The following is a 17,744-nucleotide window of genomic DNA, read 5'->3' as shown; positions in this document are numbered from 1 at the left end:
AGCCTGAGAGTTAGAGTCTGTTTGTGTGATTGACAAGTGCAGAGAGCAGTTTTTATTAAAAATCCACATTGTTGATTATGCAGACAAGGGCTCAAAGACCATTTTTGAAGTGGTTTTTCATCACCATTACGTGGATCTAAAGGTTCTAGGATTGGTTTATGCAAAGCATTACATTGCACTTTAAATAAAACTTTAAATACTAAGAGTCTTGAAAGTCTTTTAGACTTGCATAGCATATAGATAAAAAAAATATATTTTCTATATTATGTTCTATAAATTCTCATTCTGCAACATACATTTTACCTTCAATAACACTACAAAAATGCTTTAAAATGTTTACCTATTTAAGCTTCAGCTGTAATTGTGTGATTGTTATTCTCCTGCCCAACGATAAACACAAAAGATTCCAAGATAAAATATGAATATCTTTATTTATTAACATTGATACATACAATCTCTCACACATGGAAACACACGTGCTGAGGTGCAAGCACAGTACTCAGCTGAACACATGAACGCTCTGAATAGGCCATTCATCTTGGTGACATGCACACACATGGATTCTGCAGCTATGAAAACATCAGCAACATGTCTGTCTGTGTCTGCATATCCAATCTGTCAATGTTTGTTTTTTTGAGTGTCTGCAAACCAGAGGAGTTTAATTAATTTCATCAGACTTATAGCACTTTCTGTCTTGGTTTCTACTATTACGTCTATCCAAAGATTAATCAAAGCCCCATAACACGCCTTACAAGCCCCAAGAGGTCCAAAGGAAAACAGACAATTGGTGAGTAATAAACTGTCCGATCGCACACAGACAAATAAACATACCTTGACACATAAAAACACACATGATGATAATATGTATTTTGGCCACCTGTCTCTTTGGATCTCAAACAAAGTGTTGCTGTGGTTTTACACAGCAACAGCCTCTGTTGTTTCTAAGCAACATACACCCTTTGCAATGCAATCATTCTGATCTCCAAAACAGTTCTCCAATATGGCAATGGGTTTCCTGTCAAGGGCCTCGTTGATATAGTCAAAACTTGTGACCATTGACCATGACCACTGACCGTGATGCCCCAGTCTGGAGACCATCAGCGGATGCCATGCTTACAGAAACATTAGTCTTCCCTTTCCTCTGGGAGTGCTGGTCACCATAACAAACCTACAAGGGATTTTTGCCTTTGGCCTCATCTGACAGCCTCCACATTCTTTTTTAATGCTTCCATTTCCAAAGCTCTTGTGGGCTGTTAGTCTGAAGGCCAACTTAAAAGTAGCGGTGGCTCTATGCAGCAACATGAGCCAAAAACAATCCCACACTAAGGTTGTGAGGATGCTCAGTACTGTATTTACCATCTCAAAATACTCATTAAGGTGTCACAGTGGCCCTCCATAACAAACACACAGCTTCCAAAGTGTTTATATAAAGTCATACATTTAGCCTTCTAGTAGATATATGCAGATATAAGACTGCATTTATGGCTATGATCTGGTTCTGCGCTCAGGGCTTGAGGCCAAACACATGAACTGATTCTAATTTAAGATCAGGTTTTCTTTATGTGGCCCGTACTGATTTTAGTTCAGCAATTCACCCTAAAATATAGAACTCAAACAGACGTACTGATAAGATTTGCTATTTTCTCCTCTAAGCAATAGTTGGACTTCTGCATTTTGTTTAACAGGGGTTACATGTGGGGAAGACTAGGATTGTTTTGAAGGGGGCCGAATAAAGAATGGTCCTTGTTTCACAGGGGAGAGTAAGGATTTATAACCCTATTCTTTATGTCTAACAGCAGATATATGTGAGAGATACAGAAATTATTTTTACCTTATCACAATTCTGTAATCTTACACCATAACAATCTGATAACATCTGTTGTATTGTGTATCTGAAGTGAATGTTGTCTGTGAGGTTTTAAAAAGACAAAATGACAATTGTATCATATAATTTATTCACCCTCATGACATTAAAAACAAAAGAAGATATTTTAAAGAATGTTTCAATAATTTTTTTCCAAAAAATGAAAAGTGCATGGGGTCCAAAACAACATTTTAATTGGACGACAAATATATATATATTTTTTAAAATACCTTCTTTTATGTTCCGGTGAAGCAAGAAAGTCATACGGTTAGTGATAGTAAATGAGCACAGAATTGTCATATTTGAGTGAACAATCCATTTAAGTCTAAATAAGTGTGGCAGTACCCAACGCCGCCGCTCAAAAAAACGCGGTCTCTGTAGACACCCCAGGCTCCACAAATGGCAACAAAAACGAACTGTAACCCACTCAACGAAACACAGTGTTCCAGCCAATAACCGACTAAGAATTTGGGGGTGGGGTTTGGGGGGTTAGTGCGCGTACACATGAAGGGGGTGTGGAGGAGAGAGAAGCATGAAGAGGGAAGTTTGAATTATATTCTCTTTAAGTTTGACATGGCCGACACACGACCAAAGAGACGACGTTCCGATGAACAAACAGCAAAGAGGGAAAAGGATAAGAAACGCCTGAAGTACTGAATTTACATCGGGCGAGCCTTCGAAAGGTGGCAAGAACTCCGCCGGCAGAAGGGCTTCCAATCCGACAACAAGGTAGCTCTGTTTTTGCTGGACAGGTGGGTAAATCCTGGCGATAGTTTGTGTGAATGATTGTTTTCAGTGAAAACTTTTCAAATTCATAACAAACAGTGGGTGAATGTTCATTTATAGGCTATTGACAACTTTGACTAAATTTGTTTACGACGGAGCCATTGTTTATGCTCACTGGGAAACTACAGCTAAAGTTATCTTATTATTGCGTCCTTGTATGGGCACGGAAGGGAGGGGGAGGAGACGGGATGAGGAGGGTCTTCGTTTTGTTTGACAATACTTCGAACGTCAACAAGAAGTGACGTCACCCGACATCGCTTGAGCACCTTTAACACACTGGCATAAAAAACCCAAAACAAGTTAATAGCTTGCATGATTAAAAAAGTGCATTTAATATAAATTTAAAAATGCATTAAGGCCTAATATAAATATGCATTTAAATATGCATTTAATGTAAATACATTTTTCATTTATTGTAACATTTAAGTGTTCAAATTTACTAAATTTCTCATTTATTGTAACATTTAAGTGTTCAAATTTACTTCAAAATGAAGTGTCCAAAAACAGTACATTCGGTTCGCACTTTAGTATTATTTCAGAATATATTATTTCCATATGTAGCTTACTAATAAGTACATTAGTAAGCGTATGTTAAAGTGTAGGCCTATAGCTTACTTCTTTTTCACAGGGGTATGAATACATATTAAAGTGCACACTAAAAACTGAGGGGCCATTTTCATAGGAAATCAATTTCTGACCAAGACAATATAAGACATAGACACAAGAAATTAGACTTATTTTTCTTTTTTCTTTGTTGTACCCCCTCCAGTCCATGCTAGATTATTCAAATTCTGTCAGCATTAATAATCACCATTGAGAAACAGATTTTATGCTCATTCTGCTCACAATAAAACATACTCCCTCTGTTTGATGTTTCTGGGGTCTTTGGTGACTCAGTTTGAAATCAGAAGCTGTAATTGTATTTGACAGGAAATGACATAGGAAATGTCCTTGATGTGGTTTAATACCTCCGCTTGCTATTTATCGATAGTTGAATAGATGAATTATCATGAATCTAAAAACCTGATGCGTATCAGGTTGGCCTCTGGGAAATTCAGCCCTCAGCCAGCAGATACCTCAGGTTTGAGCAATCCAAGAGAAGTGTTATGAGATATAATGACAAGAGAGAGATAAATTGATCACTTGTACTGGTGTAGGGGTGGGCGATATGGCAAAAATATCACATCAAATTTATTTTTTCACGAAAATCACAATTCACGATTTTATCACAATTCTTTGTTGGTTGTACTATTTTGCAAGTGACTGAGCATTACAGCCAAACTAATGTCCCTATATTTTAAAAACAAGGCCTTACAAGGTAACAAAATATAAAATAAAAAGAATGGCAGAAATTTAGGCCAAAGTGACGAAGATAAAAATCTTACACATTACTACATACATTACTCTCTCAAGTGGTTTTAAACCCAGATACGTTTCTTTCTTCTGTTGATAATAAAAGTTATTTTGTAGAATGTGGCAAACCAAACAGTTGCTGGTCCCCATATTTTCAAAGTCAGTGGGGAGGACCAGGAACTTTTTGGTTAGCCACATTCTTCCAAATATATTTTGTGTTCAGCACAAGAAATAAATTAATACAGGTTTGGAACAGGGGCCGATTTTGCCGGGGCTTCAGCCCCGAATGTTTTGAGTCAAGCCCCGAATGTAATGATGACTGTCACTGAGCAAATATGAAACTGGACAAACAATTGCCTATGTAAACGCCGAAATCATAAGTTGCTTTATTTCATTGCGCTTTGGCTTTGCATGCATACAGCCTGTAAAAAATAGAGCTTAAAAATAATCTAGCCTATAGAATACATTTCTTTGCTGTCGGTAGCCTATGGGCTACTCCGTTTCTTCCTCTCTGTTAAATATGCAGCAGCAGCAGGTAGGGGAGGAGCTAGCACAGTCAACCGCAAGAGCGCGAGTTAACAACTGAGACAGTCAGCGAGCAGGAAAGAAAAAATTAAAGAAAAATTAAGCAAACGAGACTTTGGGGATTTTTCGGAAAGAAGTCAGTGGGTAAGAATTCAGTTTTTTTATCCTTAAAGTCTGAAGATAGATCATCATCTGGCTGGCTTTCACTGTAGGCCTATTTGTTTAACTAGCTAGTTAGTACCATAAGCTAACATTATAACGTTAGCACTTAGGGCTACTGGCATTTTAGTACAGAATCTCTTCCGGATAAAAACACAGGAGAAGAAGCTGAAACAAGTGATAGAAGATTGCTCACTCACTCAAATATAAAATAACGTGATCATCATCAAACATTAAACGTAAATCAAAAATCCGCTTAATATTATCAAAGGTGGACCACCTGTCCTGCATTTTGTGAAGCTGTGAAGAATGTGAAGCTTTGTTGTCCCGCGTCACGCAAGTCATAAGCAGTGTGCCTCATTTTAATTTTGTCTGCATCCAGGGTTTTTCCTGCATAGACAATTATGAGGCGGCCGCCTCCGTCAAATTTCGTGCCGCCTCCTACTCTCGACAAAACTCGGACAGACAGTCACGTGCTCATATACACTTTTTCCACCGTAACAGTTCTGTCGCGATTCCCGCTTGTGTCCATTCTCTAACCGTGTAGTTTGCCGATAGTTCTGCACGGATCATAATCCGCGGGTCGAGTAATAAAAACATTCCATTCAATCGAGGGTGGATGACAGCTAAATGAGTGTAATAAAGACACGGAACTCCCATCATGGTACCTAATGTTCGGACGGTAACAAAGGTCCAGTTATTTATAACTTTAATTATAGTTAAGAAACCTACACACGACCAGAGTGCTGTTTTCCTGAATGCCATCACGATTGAAACCGAAATATTAATTTCATAACAGTTCAATAAACAAATAGTTGAAATTAAGTTACTTACATTTTTAGACTGTTTTTGTTCTGTTTTAGCAGCGAAAATAGTTCCAAACAACAGAACCATATCGCGTCTCACAGCAACACTCATCCATGATTCATTACTGAATCATTCAGCGTTTTGAACTAATCGCCTGAGTCAAAGATTCAATTGCTCATTATTAAACCGCCTCATTCTGAATCAATAAGCCGTTTGAACGAATCGTTTACATTAATGACTCAATGACTCGCTCATTAGGACGGCCGCCTGCCGCCTCCTACTGGCGGTTTAGTTTCAAAGTATCATTCTTTTCAACATTCCTTGTATATTCAAAAAATATTCAAAATAATCTCATTTAATACAGTTATAATTTTTCAATGTAAATTATTTAATTTAATTGGTAACAGCTAGTGTCTTATTATTTTAATTGAATGTATTGATAAAATGTAAGAATTTAAAATGAAATTTAGAGCATACATTAAATAAAATTAGGGGGAAAATGCCCTTTATAAAGGTACAAAAAATTGTTCTGATAAGAGTGTTTTCAAAAATGAAACATTGACAATAAGTTTAAAGGGAGTAAAGTCTCTGTTTAGGCTTTAAAGAAAATGTAATTTTGCCAAAAGAAGAACTTTTAATTTAAATAAATATTAATTGTGTGATATGTTACCATATTATCATGCCTAATTGAATAATTGTAATGTGATGATCAGATGCATATATCTAAATCAAAGAATATGGGTGGTTGGCGGGTGGATTATTATTTATTTTTAACAACAGATTCGAGTTACTCAAAGTGCACCAGATTAATGAATTTATCTTTAAAATGTACAAAATTTTCTCCCGGGGGGGGCATGCCCCCCGACCCCCCTAGTGTTACAATTTTACCACCTACGCCTCATTTTGAGCCAGGAAAAACCCTGGCATCATTTTATTTAATCCTTTAAATTCCAATTCTAATGTTGCCTTTCTTTATGAAACTTACCAACATTCAAGTGTTGATAAAAAAGAATGCATGAAGCTAACGAAATGTCTTTAAAATTAAAGTACAGTTAAAGATATTTTTTAATAAAAAAAATCTACATTTGAACATAATAGTATACTGCAAGTGCAAAAATAATAAGTATAAGTTTGTTAACTTAAAGAAAACTTGCAAGTATACTTGCAGTATAAACTAGTAGTTTACTGACAGTACACTTCAGTGTAAACTACTACTAGTATACTTATAAGTTCACTTGTAGTACAGATGCATTACAAATGAGAAATAACATTTAACACCTAGTTGTGTACTACTCTTACACTTATAATACATTTAAACGAATAATACTTCTTCATAAAATGAACTTGAAGTACACTTATTTTTCGTAAGGGTAGCCAGAAACATTAGTTTTATCCCAACCACTGCACTGAATACTTTCCTTGTTTATCAGGTGTTGTTTTCTCTAAGGATAAACAATAAGCATTAACATAACATGTATGTGTGACTTGTTTTGTGTTACTAGTTTGTAGTAAATATACACTTTGATTTGATTAAATAGTTTTGAAGAGGGTTTTAAAGATGAGCTGCAGACTGGGGAGGATCAGACATGGAAACTGGTAACAATTAATCAGTCATTTTACTTTGGAGAAAGTTAAAAGTGAAACATTGTTTATCCCAATGCTCCCAATCTGAAAAGTTTTTGACAGATGTACATTGAGAATTATATACAGTTCGATGCCATGGTGTGTCAATGAACGTAGACTAAAGTCATTCATGTATTGCTTTAACTTAGGATCTCATACATCATTTTGACTATTAATGTCAGAAAATAAAAATTATTTATATTAAAGGGCATTTAAAATGTTCCTAATATTGTTTTGGGTGTCCCCAACAACAGTTTTACATGCATGCAATGACAAAAAAACACTTTTGTTGTCTTATAATATGCATTTTATTTTTACCTGATTTGCTCAGCGACTCCCTTATGAATCGTTCAAAGATACATTTTTCAAAACCCCTCCTTTGCGTGACGCTAATCTGCGGTGATTGGTAAATTTGGTTTATGTTAGACCATAGCCCAAAGTTTAGTGGTAAACACCCAATCGGTCATGGTTTGCGTTAGCTCAACGCATAAACATATTGATAAAGCACTGCAGTATTACACCAAGGCTATTGATAATATTGCTCCATTTATGACAACTCCAATATCAACGACAAACATTTCACATATTTCAAAACAATTGACAGCAGAGACCTAACGTTAGTAGCTGCGCTGAGCGTACACAACACACAATTTGGTAGTAGATATGAACTGTAGCCACTGACTCTCCACATGCTCGTCCCTGGGCAGTTATAAAATGACATGAATACAGCACAAGGTTAGGGCTATACTTCTGTGGTAGTAAATATCAATAAGTGGGCGTGGCCCTGTATTCACATAAAATGGTCTGGGCTAAGCCCCGGATGTCCTTCAATGCTGGAAACGCCCCTGGTTTGGAACACATTAGAGTGAGATTAGGAGACTTTAAAAAAAAAAAATTAAAGGAGCCGTATGTAAGATTGTGGCCAAAACTGGTACTGCAATCACTTTCAAATTACTGTAGAGCGGTGTATCCCCTCCCCCTCCTCCCTGACTCGAGGTTGCCAGATAGGCTGCAGGATCTAGCAGGAACGTAGGCTGCTACAAGAAGCTTCCAATGGTAAGTGACGAGTCCTACACAGTAAGTTTTTTTTCTGTTAATTATGTTTATGCTTCTCTGCATAATGACCCAGAAACGGGCTCTGATAAAGCATTGCTAATGTTTTCAAAATGAATGACGACTCGCCGTTTTTATTACCCAAACAATTCCTTACCTTTTCAATTTGATGACCCACCTCCTCCATATGAGCTAACGTAACGTTACTTTGCACAAACATGCATAACTTTGTTTGACATCTAATTTACACGCATATGACACGCACCCGATTTTCTCTCAAATGTTTGCTTTCACTTTAGACATAACCAACTGTGTTTATGTAAACCTTGTGTGTATTTGGCAGTATAGCGCAATAAGACTAGCTAACTTACTCCAGTAACCAGGCACTGTTTGACAGGCTTTTAAGTGCATGTGTGCTTCGGGTTTATCACTCAGAAAAGTGCATGTTAGAACAGCGCATAAAAACACAAATGACATTTTTAACCGGCAAGGCTTTAAAATACATACAGATAATGAACTTTTGTGAATTGCAGACAGTATCCCATGAGTGTAACTCAACTGCTCCGTTAACATGTGATGTAAATGTACGTCGCATTGTACAGTATGTAGGGACGGAGGCACCAGAACTTCAACTGATAAAATGCACTGTAGCACGATACTACAATATATTCAGAAGCAGATCGTGGATACATTAATCATCCACGATCAACTTGAGATATCGCACACCTGTGAACAATCAAAACAGTCAACCAATAAGAATATGACAGATAAGACTAGGGAAGGACAAGACAAACACATGATGGAAACAAAAGGCAAACAGGACACATTGCTATGAGAATTTCAAAATAATACGGATACCGGGATGGACACGAAACGAAACCCAAAACTAAATGTGACAATATTATTACAAATTAAAATAACTTTTCATCTATTACTCCAATCTTGTCACATGATCCTTCAGAAATGCTGATTTAGTACTTAAAAAACATTGTGGCAACATGGACAAGCACCAGAAACATGGACCGGCACCAAAAAAAAACGTGGATTTGACTTGGTTACATGAGACTCACCAACAACAGCGGTTACACAAACAAAGCTAGACAAGATACGATGGTATCATAAGGGCTATTTATACACCAAGACTAATGACTAAGTAGAAACACCTGTGAACAATCAAGACAGTCAACCAATAAGAATAGCCTATGACACAAAAGACATAATTACATGATGGCAAGGGAAATACATGACAAACAGATAACATGAGAATTGCAAAATAAAAGGCATGAAACATGAAACAAAATCCAAAACCTATTGTAACAATATTATTACAAATTAAAATAACTGTTTTCTATAATAATATGGACAACGGCACTGGCAACAGGTGTGTGTGTGTGTGCGTGCGTGCGTGCGTGTGTGTGTGTGTGTATTTGTGTGTGTGTTCGTTTGTGTGTGTTCGTGCCCATCTCTGTCTAGTTCTGGAGCAGTTGTCATGGAGTTACACTGCCATCAAGTGTTAATGTTTGGAGCTCCAATGCAATATACAAACTCTAGTGATTCTGTGTAAACCCACAGAGTGGAAACATTTCTCCAACATCCCACTAATGTTCCCTGAACGCCCTGCTCACACTCCACTGTGGGATGTCAATAACCTCACAGACGGGCTCCCAGTCCTGCAAAGGAAATGCCTTTAGTTTGATTCTGCTCCAGAAAACTCACTGTCTGTATTAGTTTGTGTCTGGCTGATTAAGTGCAAATGAAAACATTATAAAAAGAAAAGCCATGAAACTGTGTAATCATGTTTCCTAGTATATACGAGTGAGGAGCTTTCTTTACTGATGCTAAGGTCAATGGTTCAACTCCAAGGGAATACACAAGTTGGTCAAATGTACACCTTCAATGCATTATAAGTTGCTTTAGAACATTTCCAAAATTAATGAATAAATGAGTTACTAAATATTGAATACATACATTGAATCAATATGAAGGTGAGATATGCTTAAAGAATTCTGCACGTCTCAGCTGGATTTTCCCATGAGATTCGTAATTGTGGATGTGGACTCCACACATCTCTGCCATAGAGGTCAACAGGCCAGTTAATCAAATGTATGGAATACTTCTGTCTTTTCTCACTTTCATTCCCAGGAACTGTGTTTACATGCACGATAATATTCTAATATTAATCAGAATCAGAATAGGCTCATATGGTTGCTTAAATATGTAAATATGTATTAAGTGCATTAACCTCATGGCAAAAACCGGGTTAAATCAATATTTTGGTTTCTTTTGGACATAATGCTTGTGTTAATATGAATTTAAATACATGAATGAGAATTAAGAGTAATTAAATTCTTTCTTCAAAACTTAATTAAGAAATGCATGTAAACATGGTCATTGTCTCTCTCGCTCTCTCTCTCTCTCTCTCTCTCTCTCTCTCTCTCTCTCTCTCTCTCTCCCACTATTTCCTACTGGTTCTTTTCTGTGGTCAGTGTAAATGAAAGCTTGTAATCTTTAGCCTATAACAAGCAAACCAAAACAATTTGATTCATTTGAAAAGCTCTAAATCTAACGCTGGGAAAAATGGACCTGGAACAAACCACGAACCCTAAAATTAGCATCAGTAACCACAACATGGAGCCTTAGTACCCTACTTTTAATAGGGCTTTTTTATTATGAGACCATAACGCTTTTAAGTGCCTTGAATTGTCATCTGTAAAACATGTTGTGTTTGGTTTGCTGTGTCTAGAGCAAGAGAATTACCATTAAGATCTTTTGATTATTTCATGTGGAAGAAAAAAGTATAACCAAGAACATGAATAAACAGAAATTCTACAAAAGACTGTAACCGCCACTGTTTTGTGCTTCTTCTTTTTTATAATAGCTGATTAGTCATGTGGTTTCTGTATGATTTTAGAAAAAAACTTTTTTCTGCAGTGTAGTGTTTAATACAGGCTACTCGTTTAAATGCGCTTAATTCCAATAAAATGTACAAGTGTTATTAAATCTCTATGATGTAGCATGGTGAATGCTGAATGACTTACACAGTCATTGATTGTGTGTTTTTTGCGTATGTGTGTGTGATAATTGTTGTTGCATGTGGTTTAATTTTGAACGAGTGCTATTGCAGCTGGTCCATCCAGAGTGGTCAGTGGCTCTGGATTTATGAATGCAATGTACTTTCAGCACCCCAATCCTCAGTGACCACATTTATCATTTACATTTATTCATTTAGCTGACGCTTTTATCCAAAGCGACTTACAATTGCTATATTTCAGGTTAAGTGTCTTGCTCAGGTGTCTCACAGTAGATTCGAACCCAGGTCTCTTACACCAAAGGCATGTGTCTTATCCACTGCGCCATCACCCAATCTACATTACATCACTACACTTATCACTAGATCCTCTTAATCTGTACCCGCATTCAGTAAAAAAATCCTGTCTTCTTTTTATCACCATTTTCGTGTGTGGACTGTATTTTTCAGAAATGTACTTGGAATTGGAGTGCACTATAACATAGCCTTGTCCTGCTTTCCGTGCAAGGATCAAATCAGCCCGTTCACTAAAAAGTCTCTTGAGCTATGAAATAGAGAGACTCACACCTGGACAAACCCGCTCACCCTCCCCACTGCAGCATGGCTCACTAACACACCACTGTTTTTCCCATCATCATAATTCTCCATATGTTTCTTATAAGGGTAGCTGTAAGGGGCCAGTGCTCACTGCTATCATGTGCAACAAGTTTTGTTTGGTCAGTGCCCCGATTGAGTTACCTACCTCAATGTGCACTGCTGACTGCTCATATGTCCCAAAAAATCATTTAGAGCTACCCACTGTTATCTGTGTTTCTCTTAGTCTGTATATTTCATTATTTTTATATATATATAGTGTGGTCCAATATTATGAGACCACACTGAAATCTTTAAACCTGTATATTAAAAGTTTAACTTAAGTTCATGTTAAGTTTAAGTTTTAGGATTTTTTTTAAATGCATCCGTACTGTTATGTAATTATAGTAAATTAGAAAAAATGAGAGATGAAATGTTGTTTAATGTTATTGTCACATTGTCTGTCTGCTTGATTTCTGTCTTTGTCTGTGTTCTGGACATTAGTTGAGTTCTGTCTTTCTCCACCCCCTGCCTGTTTGTTTGGGATTTGTTTGATTGATTGTTTGTTCAGTTCAGGTGTTTCTTGTTAATTTGTTCTTCAGTTCAGTCTATGTAAACCCTGTGTTCTGTCTGGTTCTTTGTCAGTTATTTATGTTGCATGTGTTGTTCTGGTTTTTGTTCTGAGTTTATTTTGTATAGTTTGAGACTGTCTCTTAAATATTACTGCTGCACTTAGATCCTGCTTCTACTGAAATATTAACAGCTATTTGCTCCTCTCACTGTTAAAATCTAGGTTTGTTAATTGAATAAAATAATCACAATTAATCTCTATAATATATACAACCATATGATTTCCCCCCAGTTTTTAAAATTAAATAAATTTAACAACAAAATAATACTTTGATCAATAAAATGTCATTGTGTTTAAAACAGTTTATTTTATTTGACATTTACAATATTAAAACGTTGTATAATCTTTTCTTTCAGATTTTCTGTGGGCCCCCTCTTGTAGCCCCCTGGGGACCTAAAAACCTCTGGTCTAAAGCACTACACATGTAGCTTTCCCATTGAAGCATGCTCTGCTTGAGGCCTCATGAGGTGCACTGGACATTTTGTTTTATTTGTCTGCAACGAAACATTACTATTTCACCATTTTGACCTTTTTAACGATGCGTAAGCAACAGGCTTGAGAGAAACATCGCCCCTTTTCCTGTTTCACGATGTGGTATAAAATGTAGCCCAATTTTAATCCAAAATATTTATTTACTAATTTCCCAGCTATGGTCCAGGGACTTTTTTTTGTAACCTTTTCCTTTCTTCCAATTTCCTCCACAGTTGAAGCCAAGCTAGTCGTCTTTCACTTTAACCTCTTCTTTTGAGTGAGGAACTGGGAACTTTGAGGTGTGACAAATGGAAAAAAAGAAACATTCCTATAAAAGTCTCGGCCCTGTGACAGATCTCTTTTTCTGTGACAGCCCCTTTTCAAGTTAATAGAAACCATCCAGCGGCATCAAAGCTCTTCCGCACATGAGCAACTGGGTGGGCATTTCCAGAAAAAAGGTGGCTAAATTGACACTAAAGCCTTGTGAAAAATAGCAGATGTGAAATTACTACAAAACATGACTGAGAACATTTGACCACGAAGACCAGAGTGTGACCAAAGATATAATATTTTCTGAAAGATATTGACCTTTGTTGAGAGGAAATAAGATAACGCGCCCATGTCTCGGTGGAGGGGTTGGACCATGACATAGCTGGACCGGACAGTTGTAATGTCACGGCTAATTGGGCTTTTGTTCACTTGGACAACTTGGCTTGCATTAATAATGTAAGCTAAGATGTCTTGGCTGAAGTTTGATATAACCTCATGACCTCATGGTTGTCAATTCTCCTGTTGGTCATATACTGTAGTTCAGTGGTCACTCAGTAGAACATCACCAGATGGATTTAACAGGCCTAGGGAGCTGGAGGGACTTTGTTCAATGTATTTGAGGTAATATATTTGTAATCCAGCTTCCCATTACCTCAGGCAGGGATAGTATGCCAAGACATAGGTAACACTCAAAAGTGTCTCATAAATGTCTCTTGCTATACTATGGGACAGAACCCAGTACATTATACATTGGTCTGTGCAGGTTTACATAGGCAAGGTAAGGCAAGTTTATTTATATAGCACATTTCATACACAATGGTAATTCAAAGTGCTTTACATAGAAGAAATTAAAATAATCAAAAGAAATAAGAATAATTAAAACAGTTTAGAATAAAAGGTAAAATACAGAAATAATCCAAAGAAATCAGAATAATTAAAACATAAAATACAGTACAACAGTCGGACGAACAGTGGTACAGTGCTCATTCAGTAAATGCACAGCTAAACAGATGTGTTTTGAGTCTGGATTTGAATGTGACTACTGTAGGAGCACATCTGATCTCTTCTGGAAGCTGGTTCCAGCTGCGGCTGGCATAGTAGCTAAAAGCGGACTCGCCATGCTTAGAGTGAACCCTTGGTATTTCTAGCTGATGTGATCTGAGTGATCTGTTGGGTTTATATTCAGTGAGCATATCTGCAATGCATTGAGGTCCTAGGCCATTGAATGATTTTTATAACAGTAATAATACTTTAAAATCAATCCTTTAAAATCAAATCAAACATAGAAAAACAATTAAGACGCATTTAAGTCGGAGCCAATAGACTTGTGGGCAGCGGCTTGCAGTCATTTCCGATCCCGTCCCCTTTCTCTCTCACGCCTCCTGTCTGCTCATTGTACTGTCCTGTATAATTCCAGACAAAAATGGCAACACTTTTTTCACTTTCCGCTGGGCTGCCTTTTAAAAAAGTATCCTAGACTGATTACTTTGGTTGTGTGATGCCATGTGTTGCTGCTTTCATGAGCCAGTTTTTTTAAATGACGTGTAAAGTAAAAAGGCATATACTGTCATCTCCATTTTGTGTGATTTGCATTTTTCTGAAATCATATGCATATTGGTGGACAACTTTAGTAACAACATTGGCCTAAATATTTTTCAGTATGTTTTATAATTTATTAACTAAAATTCAGACATCACATAACGTTTTACGTAAATTATGCCAAACCCATTGGTCCTCACATCTCACAACTTCATAAAACATAAAGACATGTGCCTACATATCTGACCGAATATAAGCATCCATCAATGGTATTAATGTGATCACATGGTCCCCCATGTTTTTGTCTTTCAAACATGTGTTTGCTGGTTATTATTTTATTTTTTATATAAAAAAAGTTTATAAAATATTTATTAGCCTATATTATTTCCACTTAAGAAATTACCAACATGAAATCATAATTTAAAGATTTGTTTAGTCTTTTAGTTATCAGGGGTTTTTCCTACAGGGCTTTTTGCCCTGTAACGTTCTGACTTTATCCCCTCCTCTTACCTCTCCTTCCTTCATGATCTTTAGATCACTTGTGATTTATATTATGAGGTGCAGTCACCTGTGGTTATATCAGCAGTCAGTCTGTGATATATGAATGTGTCAACGCCCAATTATGTGTTAATCCCATCATGGCCAGCCAGAACACAACTCACTCAGCACAGCTCACAAAACATTACCGGGACACATAAAATGCCCCTTTGAGAGTGTGAGATAATGTAGAAATAGAGTTAAGTAGAGTGCTAACATTTTTAAGGTTGAACAAGTTCAGAAATTGCTTTAATATATAATATTATAATTACAGGAAATGAGAGGGTCTGTCCATCATAAGTATCATTGATATCATAGATTTTATTCTCATGTTGGCCAGAGACGCCCATTGCATCAGGAAGAAGTATGTTGTCAAACCAAGAGAAAATGTGTGTGAAAAATGTGTAAAAAGTTCTAGGACTGAGAGGCCACTCCAAAGGCAGGAAATGTGTCTCAAGTGGCCATTAACTTGTGTTTTAAGAGGTGACTGTAGATCTTTAAAGACTTTGATGCTCTGAATGCTGCACTTGGCCTCAGATCTGAATGGATTTATCACATGCTGAACCACAAACATCCAGCTCTCCTGCTTGTCCACTGTTACCACACCACTGACCAGCCATACACCACAGCTAACCTGTAACAAGCTTCAGTCATGAGGTCATGCTGACCTTTGAGCATCTCAAAGAAGCAAACACTAATGTTAAATGCCTATTTTTGCATTATTTGAATTTAAAACTATAATATGTTTTGAAAAAGTGTTCATTATTTATCTACAGCTTTTGGCAGGTTAAAATAATCAAAGAGAAAGAACAGATTGGATGTAATTTAAGCTGTTCTAGTTATTTTTGCTTAGTCATGTTTTTCTGGTAGTTATTGGGATTTTAGTTTGCATAATAAGTTGCACAAATGTTTTTTTTATATTTCAGACTCTTGTAGCCTCTATTAGGGATGCACCGATACCGATACCAGTATCGGTATCAGGCCCGATACCAAGCTCATGTACTTGTACTCGTACTCGTAAAAATACCCCGATACCAAAGACCGATACCTCACTTATATCCTTAGCTTATATTTCTTAATTCTTATGAACACTCTTCCTGCAGTTATAGTGTTGCTAGATTTAATAGTACACTTTAATATTTCACTTTACACTTTCGGCTGTGATTACATTGTTACTCAGTGTTATGTTAAACATTTGTTCTGTGATTTCTTTGGCACTTTATGACAAATTTGTTTGTCTTGTTGTCTGATTTCTTTAGCACTTTGACAACTTTGTGACACCCAGGTAAAAATTACATTCATTATGTCCTTGGTTTTGCCCTTTGGAGGTTATTGGACACTGTGAAATTTGGGCTTTGAAAATTTGTGATAAGCACAATAAGAATGATTTATTTTTTTAAGTTTATTTAAGTTGTTGAAAATAAAGATGCTGATATGGTCATTAGTCTCATTGTGTTGTTCTTAGAAAATTGCCACATAAAACGAGAACCCCCCCAGTACAACAGGCATCGGTATCGGTATCGGCGAGTACCAGGAAAAAAATATCGGTACTCGTACTCGACCCTTAAAAAGTGGTATCGGTGCATCCCTAGCCTCTATATGTCACCTTGAAAGTTTATAACGTTCAACGATATACTGATTTAAAAAATGATTGTCTGATTAATCTAAAATTAATCAGACAATGCTTTATAACAGGTTATTGGACTATAATAACAGGTTATTGGAATCAGTTAACCGTTAGTATTTGGAAATTTGAGGCTGTTGCAGTGCTTTCATCTATTTGGCAGGAAGGGTCCAGTACATGGGTGCCCCGGCTGAACCGTAGTGGGAGGGCATCCCTAAACACACTTATTAACAGTGTCGGGAAAGCAGAGTGAGTTACAGGCCTCTGCAGAGCTTACCTCCAGTGAACAAGTGGGAGGTCTCTGCGGTTACGTTCTCCTGCCTCTCAAACCACAGCAACTCACTGGAAAAACATTCCACTGGATGTGTAACCGACCGTCCAGGCCTGATCAGCCCAGACACCACTGACCCACACAAACCACACCAAGCTTTTCCATCCAACCCCATCAAAGCATTTCGCCCTAGTTTAACTCGGCAGACCAGTTGGATATTTGGGTGTAGGAATACTTTGGCCTGCTGTTTTCATCATGGAGATCCCAAACGTTCATCCTTGAAGGATATTTCTATGGATCCTCAGGGAAAAGGCAAGAACACAAAGAGAGAAGATAAAAGTAAAAGTTTCAGGCTGGCACATGGGTGAGTGTGATCACCAGAACAGCCCTCACCTATCTCCAAGGGAAGGATCATCTATCTATCTTATTGAACACTGCAATGGATTGTGACATTAAGAAATGTTCGACATTTTCATACCGTTCCAGAATAAACTGTGGTTTGGAACATCTAACGGCCACACTTCCCCACATCTCTTTGGCTTGTTTCAGAAGACATAAGCATATTTCCAAACTTCTTTAGCCAAATGCATGAGCCAAAGCCCACGGAAAACCTGCCAAGTTAAACAACAT

Source organism: Siphateles boraxobius, unplaced genomic scaffold, assembly GCF_051911475.1.
Source record: "Siphateles boraxobius isolate OS27281-9 unplaced genomic scaffold, OSU_SipBor_1 8, whole genome shotgun sequence".
Classification (NCBI taxonomy): domain Eukaryota; kingdom Metazoa; phylum Chordata; class Actinopteri; order Cypriniformes; family Leuciscidae; genus Siphateles; species Siphateles boraxobius.
This window is presented reverse-complemented; position numbering follows the sequence as displayed.